At 39.7% G+C, this 21,573-nt stretch overlaps 1 protein-coding gene across 3 annotated transcripts in view; it reads right to left on the bottom strand.

Moving 5' to 3' along the window:
- Nucleotides 1–21,573, bottom strand: part of RALY (RALY heterogeneous nuclear ribonucleoprotein) — a 383,349-nt gene that overhangs the window by 188,015 nt on the left and 173,761 nt on the right. For all 3 annotated transcript variants that reach the window (XM_073606359.1, XM_073606357.1, XM_073606358.1), the window contains exon 2: nucleotides 21,340–21,416. The gene's annotated coding sequence lies outside the window, so the exon portion shown is untranslated. The remainder of the gene's footprint in view (nucleotides 1–21,339; nucleotides 21,417–21,573) is intronic.

The raw sequence follows: 21,573 nt of genomic DNA, 5'->3' as shown, positions 1-21,573 counted from the left end.
TGTGGTGACTGCACAGCAGCAATAATAAATGTGTCTTGATTATTTTCATGCTGGACGTACCATGAATAAAAATTCTTGCAGCCCCAAATATAGACTCCAGAAATAGGTCTGGATGTTTTGTAAAGTAACTGGTGTTTGTGGCAGTAGGAACATTTATGCATGAAAAGAATAATAATAATAATAACGTGCTTCTATCTGCCTTAGTGGCACAGTCACCCTAAGGCCAATGCAATGTAATCAGTACACTACATAAGTGTATTCAAGTGTTCACATTTGTACCTTTTAAAAGGGAATGTATAGTTGTTTTGTATATATGTTTTGCATTTGTTATGGTCAGTACTAAAAGCTAGAATGTTATTTATTTTTATATATATATATATATATATATATATATATATATATATATATATATATATATATACACATGCTATATTGCCAAAGGTATTGGGACACCTGCCTTTACGCGCACATGAACTTTAATGGCATCGCAGTCTTAGTCCGTAGGGTTCAATATTGAGTTGGCCCACCTTTTGCATCTATAACGGCTTCAACTCTTCTGGAGGAAGGCTGTCCACAAGGTTTAAGAGTGTGTCTATGGGAATGTTTGACCATTTTTCCAGAAGTGCATTGGTGAGGTCAGCCACTGATGTTGGAGAGAAGGCCTGGCTCGCAGTCTCTGCGCTAATTCATCCCAAAGGTGTTCTATTGGGTTGAGGACAGGATTCTATGCAGGCCAGTCAAGTTTTTCCAGCCCAAATTCACTCATCCATGTCTTTATGGACCTTTCTTTGTGCACTGGTGCACAGTCATGTTGGAACAGGAAGGGGCCATCCCCAAACTGTTCCCACAACTTGGGAGCATGAAATTGTCCAAAATGTCTTGGTATGCTGACGAGTGCTGAGAATTCCCTTTACTGGAACTAAGGGGCCAAGCCCAACCCTTGAAAAACGAGTTTAAAGCAGGGTTAGGTTATAAAAAAATTTCCCAAGCTTTGAACATCTCCGGAGGACTGTTCAATCCATCATCCGAAAATGGAAAGAATATGACACAACTGCAAATCTACCAAGACATGGCCGTCCACCTAAAGTGACAGGCTGGGCAAGGAGAGAATTAATCAGAGAAGCAGCCAAAGGGCCCATGGTAACTCTGGAGAAGCTACAGAGATCCACAGCTCAGGTGGGAGAATCTGTCCACAGGACAACTATTAGTCATGCACTCCACAAATCTGACCTTTATGGCAGAGTGGCAATCAGAAAACCATTGTTGAAAGAAAGCCATAAGAAGTTCCATTTGCAGTTTGCGAGAAGCCATGTGGGGAATGTAGCAAACACGTGGAAGAAGGTGCCCTGGCCAGATGAGACTAAAATTAATCTTTTTGGCCTAAAAGCAAAACGCTATGTGTGGCGGAAAACTAACACTGCACATCACCCTGAACACACCATCCCCACTGTGAAACATGGTGGTGGCAGCATCATGTTGTGGGGATGCTTTTCTTCAGAACAGACAGGGAAGCTGATCAGAGTTGATGGGAAGATGGATGGAGCCAAATACAGGGCAATCTTAGAAGAAAACCTGTTAGAGCCTGCAAAAGACTTGAATTTGGGGCGGAGGTTCACATTCCAACAGGACAACGATCTTAAACATACAGCCAGAGCTACAATGAAATGGCTTAGATCGAAGCATATTCATGTGTTAGAATGGCCCAGTCAAAGCCCAGACCTAAATCCAGTTGAGAATCTGTGGCAGGATTTGAAAATTGTTGTTCACAGACGCTCTCCATCCAATCTGACAGAGCTTGAGCTATTTTGCAAAGAAAAATGATCTCTAGAATTGCAAAGCTGGTAGAGACATACCCAAAAAGACTTGCGGATGTAATTGCAGTGAAAGGTAGTTCTACAAAGTATTAACTCAGGGGGGCTGAATACAAATGCACACCACACTGATCAGATATTTATTTGTAAAAAATGTTAAAAACCATTTATCATTTTCCTTCCACTTCATAATTATGTGCCATTTTTTGTTGGTCTATCACAGTGATGGTGAACCTTGGCACCCCAGATGTTTTAGAACTACATTTCCCATGATGCTCATGCACTCTGCAGTGTAGTGGAGCATCATGGAAAATGTAGTTCCAAAACATCTGGGGTGCCAAGGTTCGCCATCACTGGTCTATCACATAAAATCAGGGACGTGCGGTGAGGTCAGTGGCTGGTGAGGCACTGGCTAATATCAGAGCCAGATACACACAGGTTCCATACGCTATGAACGTTAGAGTGAAAGCAATAATTTTAGCACTGGACCTCCTCTAACTCTAAATATGTAACCTGTAAAAAATGTTAAAGTGTCACCTATGGAGATTTTAAGTACTGAACTTTGGCGCCATTCCATGAGTGTGCGCCACGTTAAAGCATGATATGTTAGGTATCTATTTACTTGGCGTAACATCATCTTTCACATTATATGAAAAAATTAGGCTAACAATAGTGTTTTTTTTATCTTCATGAAACAGTTTTTTTCCAAAAAAAAGGCGCTTGAAAAATTGCTGCGCAAATACCGTGTAACATAAAAAGTTGCAACTACCACCATTTTTTTTCCCTAGGTTGTCTGCTAAAACAATATATATATTATTACAAGACTTGTTAAGCTGTTTTGACTAAGTATGCAGTTGTATCTGCGACCTGCGTATTGTGCACTTTCTCTTTATCTCTTTCAATAAACGTTGAATGTTAAAAAAAAATATATACAATGTTTGGGGTTTCTGAGTCATTTTCTAGCAAAAAAAATGATGATTTTTACATGTAGGAGAGAAGTGTCAGAATTGTCCTGGGTGGCAAGTGGTCAATTATCATAGGTAAGTAATATATGTGACAGACCTAGCCAGGAGAGAGACTTTTGGAGGGGACTGAATGCTAGCCTCTTGCCGTTGGGGGAACGGTGCTCTTTGTGAGCTGTAGGCCTGGGGACCCTTGAGGTGGTATTACTGTGGATTCGGGTCCTGGTCCCCCAGGACACACAGACTCTGGGGACCCTGGATTTGCCATATTAGAATAGTGACTGATTCATATCGTTGGGACTCCTACTGTTAAATGCTAATGTCATCAATTCCAGCCACCTGTCTGTCTGTTGCCTGCTAGAATGTGTATTGTAAATAAGTCTCTAGTATGGGATCTAAGAGTCATTAGATCCCCATTGTTGTTTGTGTTAATTAACTCTGCTATTGTGATAATGTTGATTGGGTTTTCTGAGCTACAAGACGGCCAGTCTGGCCTAAAGGTCATGTCTGAGTCATCTAGGCTGTCTAGGGATTAGTTAATTAGCCCATGTTAATTAGGTTTCTGGTCACAGGTGTATGTTCAGAGTAATATGAGCAGGAGGTATACACCTCCTCTTTTACTGTATAAAAGAGCCTGTATTCCTCAATAAAAGAGATTCCTGGTTGAACTTACATACAGCCTGCCTGGTGTTTGTTCTGAGCTATACAACTGGATTAGAACGGCACATAGCTGTAGTTCTAGTCCCGGAGCATCGGATGACTGAACCATCAGATTCTATAACAGCAGAGCAGTGTCGGGAGAGTGGAACCGAGCGAGCAAGGGGCTCGTTACAATATACAAATAATTATTATGTATTGTTTTTAAGGTAATTTGCTATATTTTCAAAAACTGTACTCAAGCAGGTGGCTTAACGGACAAATTACCGAAGTTTGAAGCTATAACTTCAAACCAGTAATTTCACAGTAAATACATAAATAATAAATTATTATGTTAGAACATATAGCATAATAATATATTATTATATAATTCGGAAATTCGATTATTATAATTATACTGATTTTCTTTCTTTTTTCAGATTTTCAAATTTTCGGATTTTCAAATTTCGGAATTTCCAAATTTTCGAATTTTCAAATTTCGGAATTTCCGAATTTTCGAATTCCGAATTTCTGAATTTTCGGAATTCGAAAATTTGGAAATTCTAAAATTTGAAAATCCGAAAATCTGAAAAAAAGAAAGAAAATCAGTAAAATTTTAAATAATAACTAATAATAACTGTAGCGCTGACAAATTTTTGCTCAGGCGCCTATTTGTAAATTTAGTGGGTTATCTGTTCTGTATATAGTTCGGAGTTAATCTATGGCTAAATTAGCCTCTGTTCCAGCGTTGGCTGTGTTGCGTGCAGTTCCACACTGTAGGTGTCGTTGTCACCATAGGTCATTGTTGGAAAAGCAACAGGCTGAAGTGTATTGAGTGCTCTTCTTTCCCAGAGGTAACTCGGCAGAAGTGGTCCACTGCTATGCGTTCTGGGAGAGAGTACTTAAGGGCAGACGCCATTTTTCTTTCTCTTTCACCTGCTAGCCCTTCTGGCCCAAAGGTATGTGATGGGGAGTTCTACCTTGTGGCCCTCCAGGCCGGAGGGTTGCGATGCTACAGCCGTACAAGTAGGCCCAGAAGCCTGTCTGGGGCCTACTGCTGCAGGGATGGTCCTGTGCTGTCTGTCCTGCGGGAAGAACCCAGACAATTGAGAAGACCCAGGGGAGGACCTATCTTGGAGAGGACCGTGCGGAAATGCTGGTGTCTCAAGAGGGGCCTGGTGACTCAATTGGAGGATGCATCTTAACCTAATCTACCGCACAAGTACTGCCGGGTCAGCTTAAAGGTTCTGGTACTGTGTTGCTGTTCATCTAAAACTACTACGTCCTGTGGCAGATCGTACAGTTATATTGCTATTTTCAAGTCTGTGGCAGAGACTTTATTTTTGTTCGTGCTACGCTCCGGCTGCTAGGTCAGTGAGAGAGACCTATCCAGGTAAGCAAAGATTTAATCCTGGACTGAAGGTATATTCATCCCCAAGATTTCAAATTCCTCAGTGTCCTAAAGAAAAGGTATTTGAACTTTCCTGCAACTCTTCTTCTACCTCTTGTAAGAATAAGTGACTGGTGCCTACATTGTTAGATACAAAGCTCAACATGGACTCTAAGTTCTGGTATTGGTGAAACTACGAGTAAAGAGGTGACGGTAACAGCCCGATATAAATCAGCAGCTCCTTCAGGGGTTAGTGCTACAAAACTAACTATTAAATTATAGGTATTGGAATTTTCTTTCAAATTTGGCTGTTTGTGAACGTAACGAATATAAATTTATCTGAAGTTGTGTACAAATTATCCGAAATAACGATTGCCGCATCTAAACAAATTGAATGGAACAAATTAATAATAAATAATAATAATAAAATTGTTTTATTATTATTATTGTTATTTATTATTATTAGATCATTACTTTCCATTCGCTTAGATACGGCATTCATTATTTCAGATAATTCGTAACTTCGAATAAATTCATACTCGTTACGTTCACTAACCTCTAAATTTTAAAGGAAATTCCAATACCTATAATTTAATATTTATTATTAGTTAGTTATTATTTCAGATTTTCGAGTTTTCGATTTCCAGATTTTCATTCTTTTGATTTTTCAGATTTTCATTCTTATTTTTGGATTTTTAAATTTCCAAATTTTTGAATTTTCAAATTTATGAAATTTCAAATTTTCGAATTTCCTAATTTCGAATTTTCCAATTTCCGAATTAGAATTTTCATATTTCCGAAATTTTCCAATTTCTGAAGTTTCGAATTTCCGAATTTCTAATTTATTCGAAATTTCGAATTTCCGAAATTTCGAATTTCTGATATTTCTAATTTCTGAAATTTAGACTTTTCCAATTTCCAAAATGTAGAATTTCCAAATTTCCGAATTTCGGAAACTATGATTTTTCCAAAATTCGGAAATTTTGAAAATTCAGAAATTCGAAATTTGGAGATTCGAAATTCGGAAATCCGAAGTTTGGAAATTCGAAAGACTGACACTCCTCCCATGAAGACACTCTGATATTTGTAAAACTCCCTCAAAAACCAGCACACTGCTTGCATTAGAGTTGAGGGATTTCAAAGGAGACAAGGTTTTTTGGGAAAACAATATAAGCATTTTAAACCTCACCTATAATTTCTGAGCCACTGACCTAGAACAAATATAAAGAGAAACAATTCTGACTCATATTTATGGCATGCTTGTAGTTTGTTATTCAAAAGCTTTCAAGCCTGCCACGGCCATGTATTCACAATTTTGGAATAAACACCACTTATAGCAGTTCAAATATTTTTCACACGTCATTTGTACTTTGATACAAAACTCCAGGCAAATAGCTACATACACAGTTGAAATTAATGTAAAGGAGTTTTCTACCTACCAAAAGATTTGTATATCTGTCCATCCGGACCTGAGATTTACACAGTTCTGACAGCCTTGTCTGGTTGGTCAAAAGACCTGTTTTTTTTTTCTGCTGCAGATCAGTAACAATTGCAGGTCTTGTCCCCTGGCAGTGACCGGAAAGTAAAGCCGCGTACACACGATCGGACTTTCCGATGGGAAATGTGTGATGACAGGCTGTTGGTGGTAAATCCGACCGTGTGTACGCTCCATCAGACAATTGTTGTCGGACTTTCCGCAGACAAATGTTGGATGGCAGGTTTTCAAATTTTCCCGCGGACAAATGTCTGTTGTCGGATTTTCTGATCGTGTGTACACAAGTCCATCGGACAAAAGTCCAAAGTACAAACACGCATGCTCGGAAGCAGAAGCGGTCGGTCTTGTAAACTAGCGTTTGTAATGGAGAATTAACATTTGTGACGTGGCAAATTATGAAATCTTGAAATGCAGCGCACAATTCTCTTCTTCTTTAATGGGATAATAATGAAGCTGCTTTGCTGGTGATACTGATGGAGTTATTGCAAACAAATTTTCAAAGGCTTTTTTTTCTAGTGATATCAAGAATGATATTATTATGCTTTTTTTTTTCTTTTTTTTTTTTTTTTTTTTTTTGGACAAGTTACCACAACACCATTATCCCGTAGTTTTAAAGATCAAAGATACAACTTTGTTGGTGTCCCTTATTAATTTTACATTGTATTTTTTTTAAATGTAACTGCCTACTCCCAAACTGTCATTTGAAGTAAAACACATAGCCAAGTATTATTCTACACAATTTTTTTTACTGTGCATTAAAAAAAATAAAATAAAATAAAATTAGACATGCTATCTGCCAATAGAACTTAACCAAAAAGTGTATTCTATGCATCCAAAAATATAGAAAATACACCAAATCAAATCATTATTCAACCAAAAAAATGATGTCAAAGCAATAACTCCAAGGCCAATAATAAATAACACGTTAACTCCTCTGATCCTGCAACATGTCTGGTTGATGAACAGCCGTTCAGAAACGAACTGGAAAGCACGAAATGAAAAACGCGAAAAGAAAAGCACAAATCAACACTCACCAAACTTCTACTAACACAAAATTAGCAGAAGGAGCCCAAAGGGTGGCGCTAAAGAGCTGAAAAACCACGTAGCATGTCACTACATTTGTGATTGTTGGCCAACAATTGTGTGGCCGTGTGTATGCAAGACAAGTTTGGGCCAACGCCCTTCGGACAAAATTCCACGGTTTTGTTGGCCAACAATCCACATGTGTATACAAGGCTTAAGAGGAGTAGCAGCACACTGATGAGCTCATCTCACATGAACGGATTGGTTTCTTGTGCTGCCTCTCTCTTCCAGTCGGAGCTCCACTGTTCAAAAACATGCAAGAGGCTGGTACCAGTTGAAATTCAGGTACATTAACTAATGTTTTAATAAATGCAGAGGCTGCATTAATTAGTTCCTTTTTTTAATCTACTTGGAATTTAGTTTTAAACGGGAACACCTACCTACAGCCATTAAAATATCTGTGGTATCTGTTCTTATATTGAAAACCCTAAAGTGACACTAACCGATACTCCTATTCTCACATTCACTATTCAACTGGTTCTAAAGGCTGAAGGTTTTGCATAAGGGAAAAAACCTTCTCTGTACAGCAACCCCCTTAGCCCCCCTAATACTTTCCTCAGCCCCCTCATGATCCAGCGATGTGCACGAGAGCCTCGGCTCTCCTGGGGCTCTCCCTCCTCATTGGCTGTGACAGCAGTGGGAGCCATTGGCTCCCTCTGCTGTCAATCGCAGCCAGTGAGCCAATGAGGAGAGAGAGAGGGTGGGGCCGAACCACCGCCCTGTGCATAGACACACAGAGCAGCGGATCCAGAGCAAGCTTGCTTGGGTCCCCCCCATTTCAAGCTGCTTGCTCTGTGAGCACTAAGCAGGAGGGAGAGGCCAGGAGCACTGGCGAGGAACCCGAGAGGAGGAGGATTGGGGTGCTCTGTGCAAAACCACTTCTTTTTATTGCCTTTATTTCCACTTTAAAGTTCCTGTTTTCTATGTTTCATTAAATCACTTCTTACTGTGTTTTTTCTGCCTCTTTGTAACTTCCCGTGTGAGCTCCTGAACCTCTCCTTTTCCCCTTTGTTTGGAATGACCAGTGCACGTTGGTTGCACACTACCAATTCTATAGTCAATCTTGGAAGTGAGCAAGAGAGAGTGGCTATGTTGTTACATAAATTAGGACTATGGAGAACAAACATAACAACACTAACACAGCCATTCTCAACCAGGGTTCTGTGGAACCCTAAGGAGCCTCCTGAGATAGCTAGGGGTTCCTTGAGCAGTGTCCAATTGACCTAACAACTGATAGCGCCTACATAGATCCAGGTACAATGCCACTTGGCAGAGCCAGCAAAATGACTGCAAGGGTGTCATTCTGGCCACCCCTGTAAGGTGGGGATTCTTCCCACTTACCACCACTGATATAAGGGGCATTTTCCAAATGACCCTTGATGGACTCAATCTTATATGACTTTCTCTGAGACCTGAAAATTGTTTAAAGGGTTTCCCTGGGTTAAAAAAGGTTGAGAAAGATTGCTCTAATGGACTAAAATAAGAATTTGGAGGCTAAGAACAAGTTAAGTTCTGAGTTAAGCACTTCTGCCTTACAGCACTAGGTTCCTTGGTTCAAAACCTGGTCAGGACACTCTCTACATGGAGTTTGCATGTTCTCCTTGTGCTTGTGTGGATCTCTCCAGGAACTCCTCCAGCTACTTCAATTATTCCCACATTCCTAAGACATGCAGGTAGGGTAATTATTTTCTGATTATAGTATAATGTTCTACTGTGCACCCCCCCCCCCCCCCCCCCAAGATGGCAGCCTCACTATCTGCCCCAACAGCAGATAGAGCACTTTAAGTCTCCATGGAGAACACTTTATAAATAAAAACAGGAAAAAAAATATTTTAGCCAAGAGAGTTGAATCAAAAAGGACCTGGATCTCCCTTGAACATCTCCTGACTCTCCTCCAAACCCAAATCCTCTTCCAGTGAACGTAAGCTGCCATCTCAGCAGGCATGCAAATCATCCTAGTCAACTTTGTGACCTTTTCTTAATTGTTGAGATCAGAGAATAGAACAACAGCACATTCAGTGTGGTGTCAGCAAATGGAAAGCTTTTAAAGACCACTTCGTAGAAAGACTTTGGCAGGAACATGACTCACTTCCATACAAATGTAGATATTTTACCAAAAACTTCATTTTCAGTAAAACTGTTCTGTTCAAAAACATGCTGCATGGAGAGCCCATGATGACCTTATGTGCCTTAAAAAGGGGGCTTTGTAGTTTTGGAAGAACTGAATTCATTAGGCCAAAAGTCTTTGTATTATTAAGGACCAAACCCTTTCTGAAAGAAGAAAGGGAAACTCTGCTCTGTTTGAGTCTGACCTTCTGTACGGTACAGGTCATACTAGGTAATGCCGCGTTGACTGGCAGAAACCCAAAGAAGACTGATAACGAACTAAAAGCTTTTTTATATGTTGATTTTTTTTTTTTTTTACTAGTCTCTACTTGTCTTTTTTTGTTATTATTATTTCTTTATTGGCTTACACCAGCCGTATATAAACACACCGGCCACTTTATTAGGTACACCTTGCTAGTACCGGGTTGGACCCCCTTTTGCCTTCAGAACTGCCTTTATTCTTCATGGCATACATTCAACAAGGTGTTGGAAACATTCCTCTGAGATTTTGGTCCATATTGACATGATAACATCACGCAGTTGCTGCAGATTTGTTGGCTGCACATCCATGATGCAATTCTCCCATTCCACCACATCCCAAAGGTGCTCTATTGGATTGAGATCTGGTGACTGTGGAGGCCATTGAAGTACAGTGACCTCATTGTCATGTTCAAGAAACCAGTGGTGAGATGATTTGAGCTTTGTGACATGGTGCATTATCCTGCTGGAAGGAGCCATCAGAAGATGGGTACACTGTAGTCATAAAGGGATGGACATTTTAGCAACAATACTCAGGTAGGCCGTAGCATTTAAACGAAGCTCAATTGGTACTAAGGGGCCCAAAGTGTGCCAAGAAAATATCCCCCACATCATTACACCACCACCACCAGCCTTAACCATTGATATAAGTATGGATGGATCCATGCTTTCATGTTGTTTATGCCAAATTCTGACCCTACCATCTGAATAACATTTATTTCAGGTACTTGTACAGTGCCATCAATTTATGCAGTGCTTTACATATACATCGTACATTCACATCAGTCCCTACTCTCAAGGAGCTTACAATCTAAGGTCCCTAACTCACATTATATACTCAGGCCAATTTAGACAGAAGCCAATTAACCTATCAGCATGCCTTTGGAGTGTGGGAGGAAACCGAAGTACCCAGACGAAACCCACGCAGGCACAGGGAGAACATGCAAACTCCAGGCAGGTAGTGTCATGGTTGGGATTTAAACCAGCGACCCTTTTTACTGCTAGGCGAGAGTGCTACCCACTACACCACTGTGCTGCCCTATATTAGACAGCAAGTCAACATGTTGTCCCTGAAGTTGATGTGTTGAAAGCAGAAAAAAATGGGCATTGCAGTTTTTTGTGTATGGGGCTTATTAGCCGCAGACCGATCAGGGTGCCCACATTGACCCATGTCCACAGCCCAAAGCGCCTACAATGTACACATTAGCATCAGAACTGAACCACGGAGCAATGGAAGAAGGTGGTCTGGTCTGATGTATCAAGCTTTCTTTTACATCATGTGGATGTCTGAGTGTGTGTGAATTGCTTACCTGAGGAAGAGATGGCACCAGGATGCAATATGGGAAGAAGGCAAGCCGGCTGAGGCAGTGTGATGCTTCGGGAAATGTTCTGCAGGGAAACTTTGAGTCCTGCCATTCATGTGAATGCCACTTACCTAAACATTGTTGCTGACCAAGTACACCCCTTCATGGAAACAGTAGTCTCTGGTGGAAGGGGCCTCTATCAGCAGGATAATGCCCCCTGCCATACTGCAAAAATGGTTCAAGAATGTTTGGAGGAACACAAGAACAGGTTTGAAGTGTTGACTTGGCCACCAATTTCTCCAGATCTCAATCCAATCGAGCATCTGTGGTATGAGCTAGAAAAACACGCTTGATCCATGGAGGGCCCACAGAGCAGGGCACCGAAAGGTGATTAAGCACGGGTGCCTCCATAGCAAGCGGCTTGCTATGGGGGTGCTCAGAGAAGAGGAGGGGCCAGGAGCGCAGAGCAGGTAAGTATAACATGTTTATTATTTAAAAAAAATAAAAAAAACCTTTAATATCACTTTAAGGGTCCATGCACAGTGGCTTACAAAATGCTGCTGTTTATGAGTGTGTCTATGGGAATGTTTGACTATTCTTCCAAAAGCGCACTGATCTGGACAAGAAAGCCTGGCTCGCAATCTCTGCTCTAATTCATCCCAAAAGTATTCGATCGGGATGAGGTCAGGACTCTGTGTAGGCCAGTCAAGTTCCTCCTCCCCAAACTTGCTTATCCATGTCTTTACGGACCTCTCTTTGTGCACTGGTGCGCAGTCATGTTGGAACAAGAAGGGGCCATCCCCAAACTGTTCATACAAAGTTGGGAGCATGAAATTGTCCAAAATGTCTTGGTATGCTGACTCCTTAGGAGTTCCCTTCACTGGAACTAAGGGGCCAAGCCCCTTAAAGTCCTGTCTTCGGGAGACACTACTGTCTCCATATATACAGTACAGGGAGTGAGCGTTGTCACCTTAGGACAGGAAGTGTGATACTACATACCTCCCAACTGTTTGAGCTGGGAATGGGGGACACCTATCAGCAAAAGTATACAGGCAAAGGACACACCTCCGCCACACCCCCTTAAAGGAGAATTGTACAAAAAAAAAACAAGATTGGTTAAACCCACAAGTGCTTTTTTTACCACTACTATTCCTTTATATTGGCTTTTGGAATTTACAAATGCAGCAATTTAGAAATCAGATGAAAGGTTTAGCGCTGGAAAACACTTTTTGATAGATAAAAAGTGCATTTTATATACATCTATAGAGATCAGACCAAAATGAGGGACAAATGAGGAGGAATGAGGGACAGAGGGACATTGCTCAAAATCAGGGACAGTCCCTCAAAATCAGGGACAGTTGGGAGCTATGATACTAGCAGGATCTCCAGGTGAAAATTAAGGAAAAAAATCTAAAAAATAAATGAATGCAGCCACTACATCTAAGGACTGGTAAGCTGTAATATATTACATTATATAGTATCATTTTTTTTATTGTATTATTATATTTTGGTAATGTATTATTATATATTTGTATTGTATTATTATATTTTGGAAATGTATTATTATATTTTTGTATTGTAATATTATATTTTGATAATGTATTATTATATTTTTGTATTGTATTATTATATTTTTGTATGAGTATAGATACCCTTTAAGTAAATGATCACATTTATATATATAAAAATATATATAAAAAATAAGACGGTACATATTCCCTTTAAGAAATGAGGCAGCAGAAGCATTTTATGGTGATCATTTTATGCCGAGGATGGAGGAGAGGAGTGTTGGCCTTTGTAATTCTACTGTGATAATACAAAAGGTTTCTACAAGAAGGTTTAGTTAGTGGGCCATTCCACTAAATATGATCGGACATTTCCCATTTCACTGCAGTAAACTCTATAACTGAACATGATAAATCAGTAGGCACTATGGCCACAAATATACGTGCCTCTTCCGCTTGTAATTTTTCTTTAGACATATTACTGTCCTCACACTTCCCCTCCCCCCTCCCTGCGGACGCACCATCCCTCTTCCCTATATTTGCAGTGATGATGGATGACACTAGGTAGCTTCATCTATCCAACGAGCAGGCTCATTTAGACAGAGGTACACTTTTGGGTACGGCCTAGCTATTTCTCCCAAGTTCCCTCCGGGTTGGTCAAACGGATGCGCTTGATTAAACTTTTTCTCTTTTTTTTGTTGTAGAATCAATATTTTCATTATTACCGCTTTCACTGTCCTTATAAAAACTCATCTCTGCTCTGTGATAAAGGGCCAATGTTATGGGATATATTAAGGGATGATGCACACCAGCGGGTGAACTTTAAGGTGTGCATAATGCAGGCAGAATGATGTGCGCTGTGCACATGCACAGTGATGTATTATTATTACAATGCATTGCAGTGCTTGTTTTGCTTGTTTATTTTTTTTTTAACCACTTTATGACCAAGCCTTTTTCTGACATTTGTAAAAATCTGTATTTTTTGGTAGAAACCCCCAAACATTATATATATATTTTCTAGGCAGAGACTCTAGAGAATAAAATGGCAGTTGTTGCAATATTTTATGTCACACTGTATTTGCGCAGTGGTCTTTCAAATGCAATTTTTTGGGAAAAAATACACTTTAATAAATAAATAAATAAATAATAAATAAATAATAATTAAAAAAAAAAACAGTAGAGTTTGCCCACTTTTTTTGTATAATGTGAAAGATAATGTTACGACAAGTAAATAGATGACATGTCATGCTTTAAAATTGTGCAATTGGAATGGCGACAAACTACGGTACTTAAAAATCCACATAGGCGACGATTTAAAAATGTTTACAGGTTATCTGTTTATAGTTACAGAGGAGTTCTTGCAACACTAGAATTATTGCTCTCGCTCCAACGATCTTGGCGATACCTCATATATGCAGACGTGACTTACGCATGCGTTTGCTTCTGTGCACAAGCTCGGAGGGATGGGGTGCTTTAAATGTATTTATTTTTTCTTATTTATTTTACTTATTTTTTATTTTTACACGGTCCCTTTAATATTTTTTTTTTTTATCACTTTAATTCCTATTACAAGGAATGTAAACATATAAGCATGACAGGTCCTCTTTATTGAGAGATCTGGGGTCAAAAAGACCTTTAAAAACCAAAAAAATAATTTTGACTTTAACCAAGCCTATTTTTTACACTTGTTGTTTACAAGATAAAATCATTAATTTTTTTTGCTATAAAGATACTTGGAAACATTATATATATATATTTTTCAGACACCCTAAAGAATAAAATGGCGGTCATTGCAATACTTTATGTCACACTGTATTTGCGCAGCGGTATTACAAACAAAATTTTGGGGGGAAAAATACACTATTTTAAATAAAAAAATAAGAAAACAGTAAAGTTAGCCCAAATTTTTCTATATTGTGAAAGATAATGTTACGCTGAGAAAAATGATACTTAACATGTCACGCTTCAAAATTGCGCTCGCTCGTGGAATGGCGACAAACTTTGTCACTTAAAAAATCTCCATAAGCGTTGTTTAAAAATTTCTACAGGTTACCAGTTTTGAGTTACAGAGGAGGTCTTTTGCTAGAATTATTGCTCTCGCTCTAACGATCTTGGCGATACCTCACATATGCAGACGCGACTTACGTATGCGTTTGCTTCTGTGCACAAGCTTGGAGGGATGGGGTGCTTTAAATTTATTTATTTTTTCTTATTTATTTTACTTATTTTTTTTTATTTTTACACTGTCCCTCTATTTTTTTTTTTCACTTTTTTTCCTATTACAAGGAATGTAAACATATAAGCATGACAGGTCCTCTTTATTGAGAGATCTGGGGTCAAAAAGACCACAGATATCTCATTTACCTTTAAAAGCAAAAATTGTTTTTTACTTTAACCACTTAAGGACCAAGCCTATTTTTTTACACTTGTTTACAAGTTAAAATAATTTTTTTTTTTTTTGGGAAAAAATACACTTTTTTAAATTAAAAAATAAGAAAACAGTAAAGTTAGCCCACTTTTTTTCTATTTTGTGAAAGATAATGTTACGCTGAGAAAACTGATACTTAACATGTCACGCTTCAAAATTGCGCCCACTCGTGGAATGGCGACAAACTTTGACACTTAAAAATCTCATAGGCGACGTTTAAAAATTTCTACCAGTTACCAGTTTTGAGTTACAGAAGAGGTCTTTTGCTAGAATTATTGCTCTCGCTCTAACGATCGCGGTGATACTTCACATGTGTGGTGTGAACACCGTTTACATATGTGGGCGCTACTCATGTATGCGTTCGATTCTGCGCGTGAGCACGGAGGGATGGGGAGATTGAATTTTATTTTTTTCTTATTTATTTTACTTTTTATTTTTAATTTTTATACTGTCCCTTTAAAAAAAATGTGGGATCACTTTTATTCCTATTACAAGGAATATAAAAAAAAAGCATAACAGGACCTCTTTAATGTGAAATCTGGGGTCAAAAAGACCTCAGATCTCACAATTACACTTAAAAGCAATAAATAAATTGTCTTTTCTTGTAAAAAAAATTGTCCCTTTAAGGCCATTGGGCGGAAGTGACGTTTGATGTCGCTCGACTTCCTGCCCATCATCAGGCCACAGGACCGGATCGTCTCCCCTGCTTCCAATGGCTCTGGTAATCTGCGGAGACCACAGGGACACGGCGAGGGGCACCTCTCCCGCTGCTCATAAAAGTGATCTCACGGGGCGGAAAAAAAAATCCTGATTATCTGCCTGAGATCTCCAATGTCACTTCTGGTCCTCCAAGGACATAGAGCCGAGTGGGGTCTATCTTGTCCTCACTCAACTTCCTGCTTAGCCAACAGCCGCATCAGATCAGTTTTTACCTTACTCACGGCTCCGGTAAGCTCGGAATTGACTGGGAAGCGTCAGGAGAGGGGGGTCACCACTCCCGACGCCTAGAAAAGTGATCTCGTGGTGAATCCGTTGCTGTTGGGAACACTTTTATCTGATAGACGGCCACCTAAGGGAAAAAACAATACCGTTGTCATGGCAGCTAGCTGTTGCCATAACAACGGTATTTAACATAATGACATACCAAATTACCAGTTAGGTGGTCGGCAAGTGGTTAAATTTTGCTTAACCACTTGCTTTCCAAGCCTATTCTGACACTTCTCTCCTACATGTAAAATGGATAATTTTTTTTGCTAGAAAATTACTTAGAACCCCTAAACATTATATATGTTTTAAGCAACGGCCCTACAGAATAAAATGGTGGGTGCTGCACTTTTTTATGTCACACGGTATTTGCGCAGCGTTTTTTCAAACGCGATTTTTTTGGGGGAAAAAACACACATTAGTGAATTTTAGTGAACATAAACACAATATAATACAATTGTAAAATATAGAAGATGACGTTACACTGAGTAAATAGATACCAAACATTTCACACTTTAAAATTGCGCACGCTCATGGAAGGGCCAAACTGCAATACTTTAAATTATCCATAGGTGGCGCTTTAAAAGCCTTTCCAGGTTACCAGTTTAGATTTACACAAGAGGTCTGTTGCTAAAATTTTTGCTCTCGCTCTGACAATTGCTGTGATACTTCACGTGTGGTCCAATCACCGCTTACATATGCACGCGGGACCGACGTGTACATTTGACACTGTACGTGAGCACGTGGGGGGCGGAGGTGCTTTAAAAAAAAGAAAAATGTATTTTATTTATTTATTTTATATTTTATTCCTATTTTATTTTTATTTTTTTTTCACTGTTTCTTAAAAAAAAAAAAAAATCTATATTACTTTTATTGCTGTCCATAGAAATGTAAACATCCCTTGTGACAGCAATAGCATTGACAGGTACTCTTTATGGAGACCCCCCAACTCTTTTTTGGGCTCCAGTGATGCCGACCAGACACAGATCAGTCTAATCGGCTGCTTCACTGGCTGCTATGCGGCCAGCAAAGAGCCAGAACCAGAAGTGACAAAGTAGTCATCCCTTCTAGGTTCTGACGTCACACAGTAGGAGGAACAACTTCAGTTTCTCTGACTGTAAGTCCACCTGTAAAAGTATTCTAGTGGCTGTCCAGATTACGTTTACATGAAAGAGAATCGCTGGCACTAAAAACTGATACCGGGATCAGAACTTGTAATGTCAACCACGACCCCGGTTTAACCTCTTCCCTACCGCGACGTATATATACTGTGGCTGGTAAGGAAGCTGTTAACTAGACACTTAATTTCCCTTTATGCGTGTTAGCGTGTTGCAATGCACTATATTCATATTACAAAAATGCTACTTCTTTTTTTAAATGCAGGTACAGAGAAATATCTGCGGATGTGTCAGTGGTGCCAACGTTCTTCTGACTTCCCCCTTGGGCTGCCCTTTCTGCTCTGAAATCCCAACCAGTGTTATCAGCCTTGCCGGCTGGACTACCCGACTCTGCTTTTTCCCAAACTTTCCTGTCCCTCTTCACATTGATTTATTTCCCTGCAAAACAATGTTAATGCCTTACCTTCCAAGAGCCTGCCCACACAATACAGTATATAGGGAAAGGTATCTTGGGAAATGTAGTTCTGGGGGTGTGACCTCTTAACAGCTGCCCTTGAAACATTTTTACAAACCTGATAATCATGTCCCATGGAGTCATGAAAACTGTTTCTGACTACAGGAATAAGGTAAAAGAAAGATGAAAATTATAATGGCACATGCTTGTAGGCAGGTGGTCCGGATGTGGGCTTCTGCTACATACAAGGAGCAGAGCTTTCTCAAGACATGTTCATGGCATGGGGTCACCTGATGGAACCATCTAAAACACCCTACGTGTTTTAATAAGTAAAGTTTGCAATCTCGGTAGGTCCTTTAATGCTTCAATAAATAATGTTTGATTTAAATATTTGTGTTTATGAAATACTTATCTGTATTTAAGTGTGTGTATTTTTTGTGCAATTCTACTGATTGATTATCAAATTATCACGTCTACTGATTGATTATCAATTAATTTTCTGTAGTAATTAATCACAATTTTGTTGCGTTACTTTTTTAGTAATCGTTTTATACAGCATTCTAGAATCTCCTGAAGAAGCTCACTCGAAGCGAAACATGTAGATCGCTAGTGTCTATATATATATATATATGATTTGAACTTGACATGCAAATGAGGGATTTTTATGAAATGGTTTTAATGATATTAATAAAATATTTTTATAATTAAAAATACTATATTCTTTATTTACTGACACATTAAAAGTCCCACAGCTGGCTATTTTTTCATGTATTCTTCATAAAAAATGGGATGTGGTGTCCTCTCAGACCAGGCAACCCTCTATCTTCTTGATTCTCAAGACAGCTGTTTAGGAGGTTATGCAGTGATCTGATGATTGCTTAGTCACTTCCTTGTCTAGTTGTCGTAGCAAACAAAGTGGTTATCTCACTGTCATGTGCTACTGTGGCTAGAGGGAGCATGGGAGAAGACTGCTATGTCCTCTGTCATGGACTCCTGGCAGCTATCTTGGGGATGCCAGTGCCAAATATAGGTGCTGTATTTCCACAAGATTTGGGTGGCCACCTTGGAGACAGAGATGCTAAAAATAGCACCCTCTGGGTCACATTGGCGCGTCACATTGTGGACAGTAGATGTAGGATCAGGACAGGATAGGGAAAGCCTACATGAAGAAACAGGGTCCTGTTGAGAAAAAAGAAAGTGAAGGCGAGGAAATCCTTAAGGAGTACAGCATGAAAGGAAGAAGTCCAAGGCTCCATAGCCTCCATATAACACTGGGGAATATTCGGCAAAGTGTCTGGGTTAGGACAGTGCCCTCTGCTGAGATAACTATATATAAGCCCTACATCTGTTACAAAAAGTGCCCTATCATTAGAGGGCGACATTGTATAGCAGGACTGGGACAAGGGGTGGGCAGCAGGGACAACCACCCAGGGCATGGCAACTCCAAACATCTGTGATTGTTATGACATTCAATTTTGACCTAACATTAAGCCTCATGCACCTGCCCCTTAAAGTGGGGTCTCCTTTGACACAGTTGCTCTGCCTTTCTCCTCTCTACTGGTGTTCTCAATCTGCTTCCATTCTCCACAATCCCACGATATATGGATTTATTCAAAAAATAATAAGATATATTGTGCTCTTTGTATGGGTAACTGTATTCTTATTAATAATTATAATGTACTTAAAGTGGATGTAAACCCGATTTTTTTTTTTTTATGTCATAATGTAGAGTATAAGATTTCCTATCATTTGAGCCCAGTCTTGCTACAAAGAGTTAATCCATCTCTGAGCAATCCTCTTATTGTTCAGTGAGATAAAACTTGACAAACAGAGAAAAACTTTGTCAAATCCTCCCCTTGCTGTGAGTGACAGGTGATTATTAAGACATGCATTATTTTTTAATTCCCACCCCCACTCCTTTCTTCAGCAGCTCTGCAAGGATTGGCTGTTCCACACCTCAGCATGATTTGGCATGCTGAAGTCATGTGGTTACTTTCCTGTCTTTTCACTGGATGTTAGAGATCAAAGCAGAAGTTCAGTGTAAGAACTACACAGGAGAAAATGCATATTGACAAGGGGAGTGTAGAGGTGGGCGGGGAGTCTACTGACATCACGACTCCACCCACCGAGCTCCAGACAACAGACCCACCCACAGAATCTGCAGTTTTTCAGCTCTCATAACAGACAGAGGGGAGACATTTGACAGGTTAAGATACATGCAGGAGGCATGTATATCCTTATAGATAACCCCTATGGCAGTAGTTTAGAAAGGATGACATTGGGTTTACATCCACTTTAACTTATATTGTGCACTAGTAACTGGTGAACATCAATATCCAAGCATATATTGTCGATAACCTCCAACAAAATGGCCGCCTGTACACTACATAGTCACATAGTTAGTCAGGTTGAAAAAAGACACAAGTCCATCCAGTTCAACCTTAAAAACAATAAATAAATAAAATAAAAAATAGTGTACAATCCAATATAACCACTTTTATACCCTCAGTTGATCCAGAGGAAGGCAAAATCCAGGTTAGTGGCATGATGTCACCAAATCCTCCCAACGCGTTGCATCATCATATCACATGACTTCAGTAGGGGATCAAGGGGAGAGGGAGGTTAGGAGTTTAAAGCGGAACTTTTATCCATATGCTGCTATCTTTAGTAAATACATAGGAAGGTATATTGTATTAACTTTTTTTTTTAAACATTTTTTACAGTTACTATTTGGCTTGTGGCATCTTAATGGCCATTTTTTTTTTCTTTGGCGGGGAGGAAGGGCTTTCTCAGCTAAACACACCTTCCTGCCTGCATACCTGAGCTAAGGGCAGATGGATTCCAGGAAGTAAATGCTACATGAATCATCTGGCCTTACCCAAGATGGCTGCGGCTAAGGGGTGTTTTTCAAGGTGATTTCTCAACAAAATAAAGCATGGATACATGGATGGATGGGTGAGTTTCTTTTGAATATTAAAAATGAATTAAATAGCATTTTCAGTTTGTGGTGCTCAGACACAGTTTAGTTCCATTTTAAAATTTGCATAATGCTTGGACATACAATATAATAGAGTTGAGATCGCATATATTTTCTTCCTCAGTGTTGATTTTAGTTATTAAAGTGTCTGAATAAGAGACTTGCTACCTATAGCATCCAACCAGATTCTCACATTTCCTTACATCAATGTGCAATGTACTTAATGGGGTTGATTTACTAAAGGCAACTAGACTGTGCGCCAGTGGCGGCCTGTCCATTTGGGGCACCCAGGCGCGGCCCCCTCTATCCAAGCCCCCCTATATGGTCTATGCCGCCACCCCCTATTCTTGCATTCGACCCCTTTCAGGACTCCGGTCGCCTGAATTACAGTGGCGGGGGTGTTTTTTTCAAACACCTGATTAGACCCAGAGGCTCTAATAGGCTTCAAAATAGGGTGGGCTCGGAGCGCAGAGCATTGCACCATGAGCCCACCCAGGTGTTACAACAGCGAATGAATATTTGCTGTTGTAACACTGATCCTCAATCTGGCCAATCAGAAGCAGATCTGAGACCCGTTTTCCTTATTGGCCGAAAAGGGAAGACTCCCGATTGGCCGCTGAGGAGGAGGGAGGAGGCGGAAGCTGCGATGCCCGTGGAGAGCAGGGGATTGGGTATGCTTTGCAAAGTGAAGCTTCACCTCATTTACTAATCTCTGGGGCAACGGCACTTGCAGAGTGCACAGCCTATTTCCCAGTAGTAAATCAACCCCATCATTTCGAATTGGAAGCAAAAATCGAGCCATTGTGACGCATTCTAGTTCTGTCTTACCTGGAAGTTGATTGTCTGCCAACAGTTGCAGGAAGATGTTTATTTGATCAGAAGACAGTGAAGGTGCTATCAGCCACCTATGAACAGAGGGAGAAAAATCTAGTTAAAAATAAATGTTTATGGTACTAACAGAATGATAAATAGCTCATCCAGTACGCTGAGAACTCTTAACATGGAGAGAATAAAAAATGAGCAAAACATATTGCTTTTGTTTGTTTTATTCAATAAAGCTGA

The sequence above is a fragment of the Aquarana catesbeiana genome, linkage group LG12, assembly GCF_042186555.1.
Source record: "Aquarana catesbeiana isolate 2022-GZ linkage group LG12, ASM4218655v1, whole genome shotgun sequence".
Taxonomy (NCBI): Eukaryota; Metazoa; Chordata; class Amphibia; order Anura; family Ranidae; genus Aquarana; species Aquarana catesbeiana.
The sequence above is the reverse complement of the archived record's forward strand: the minus strand, read 5'-3'. Positions and strand labels throughout refer to the sequence as shown.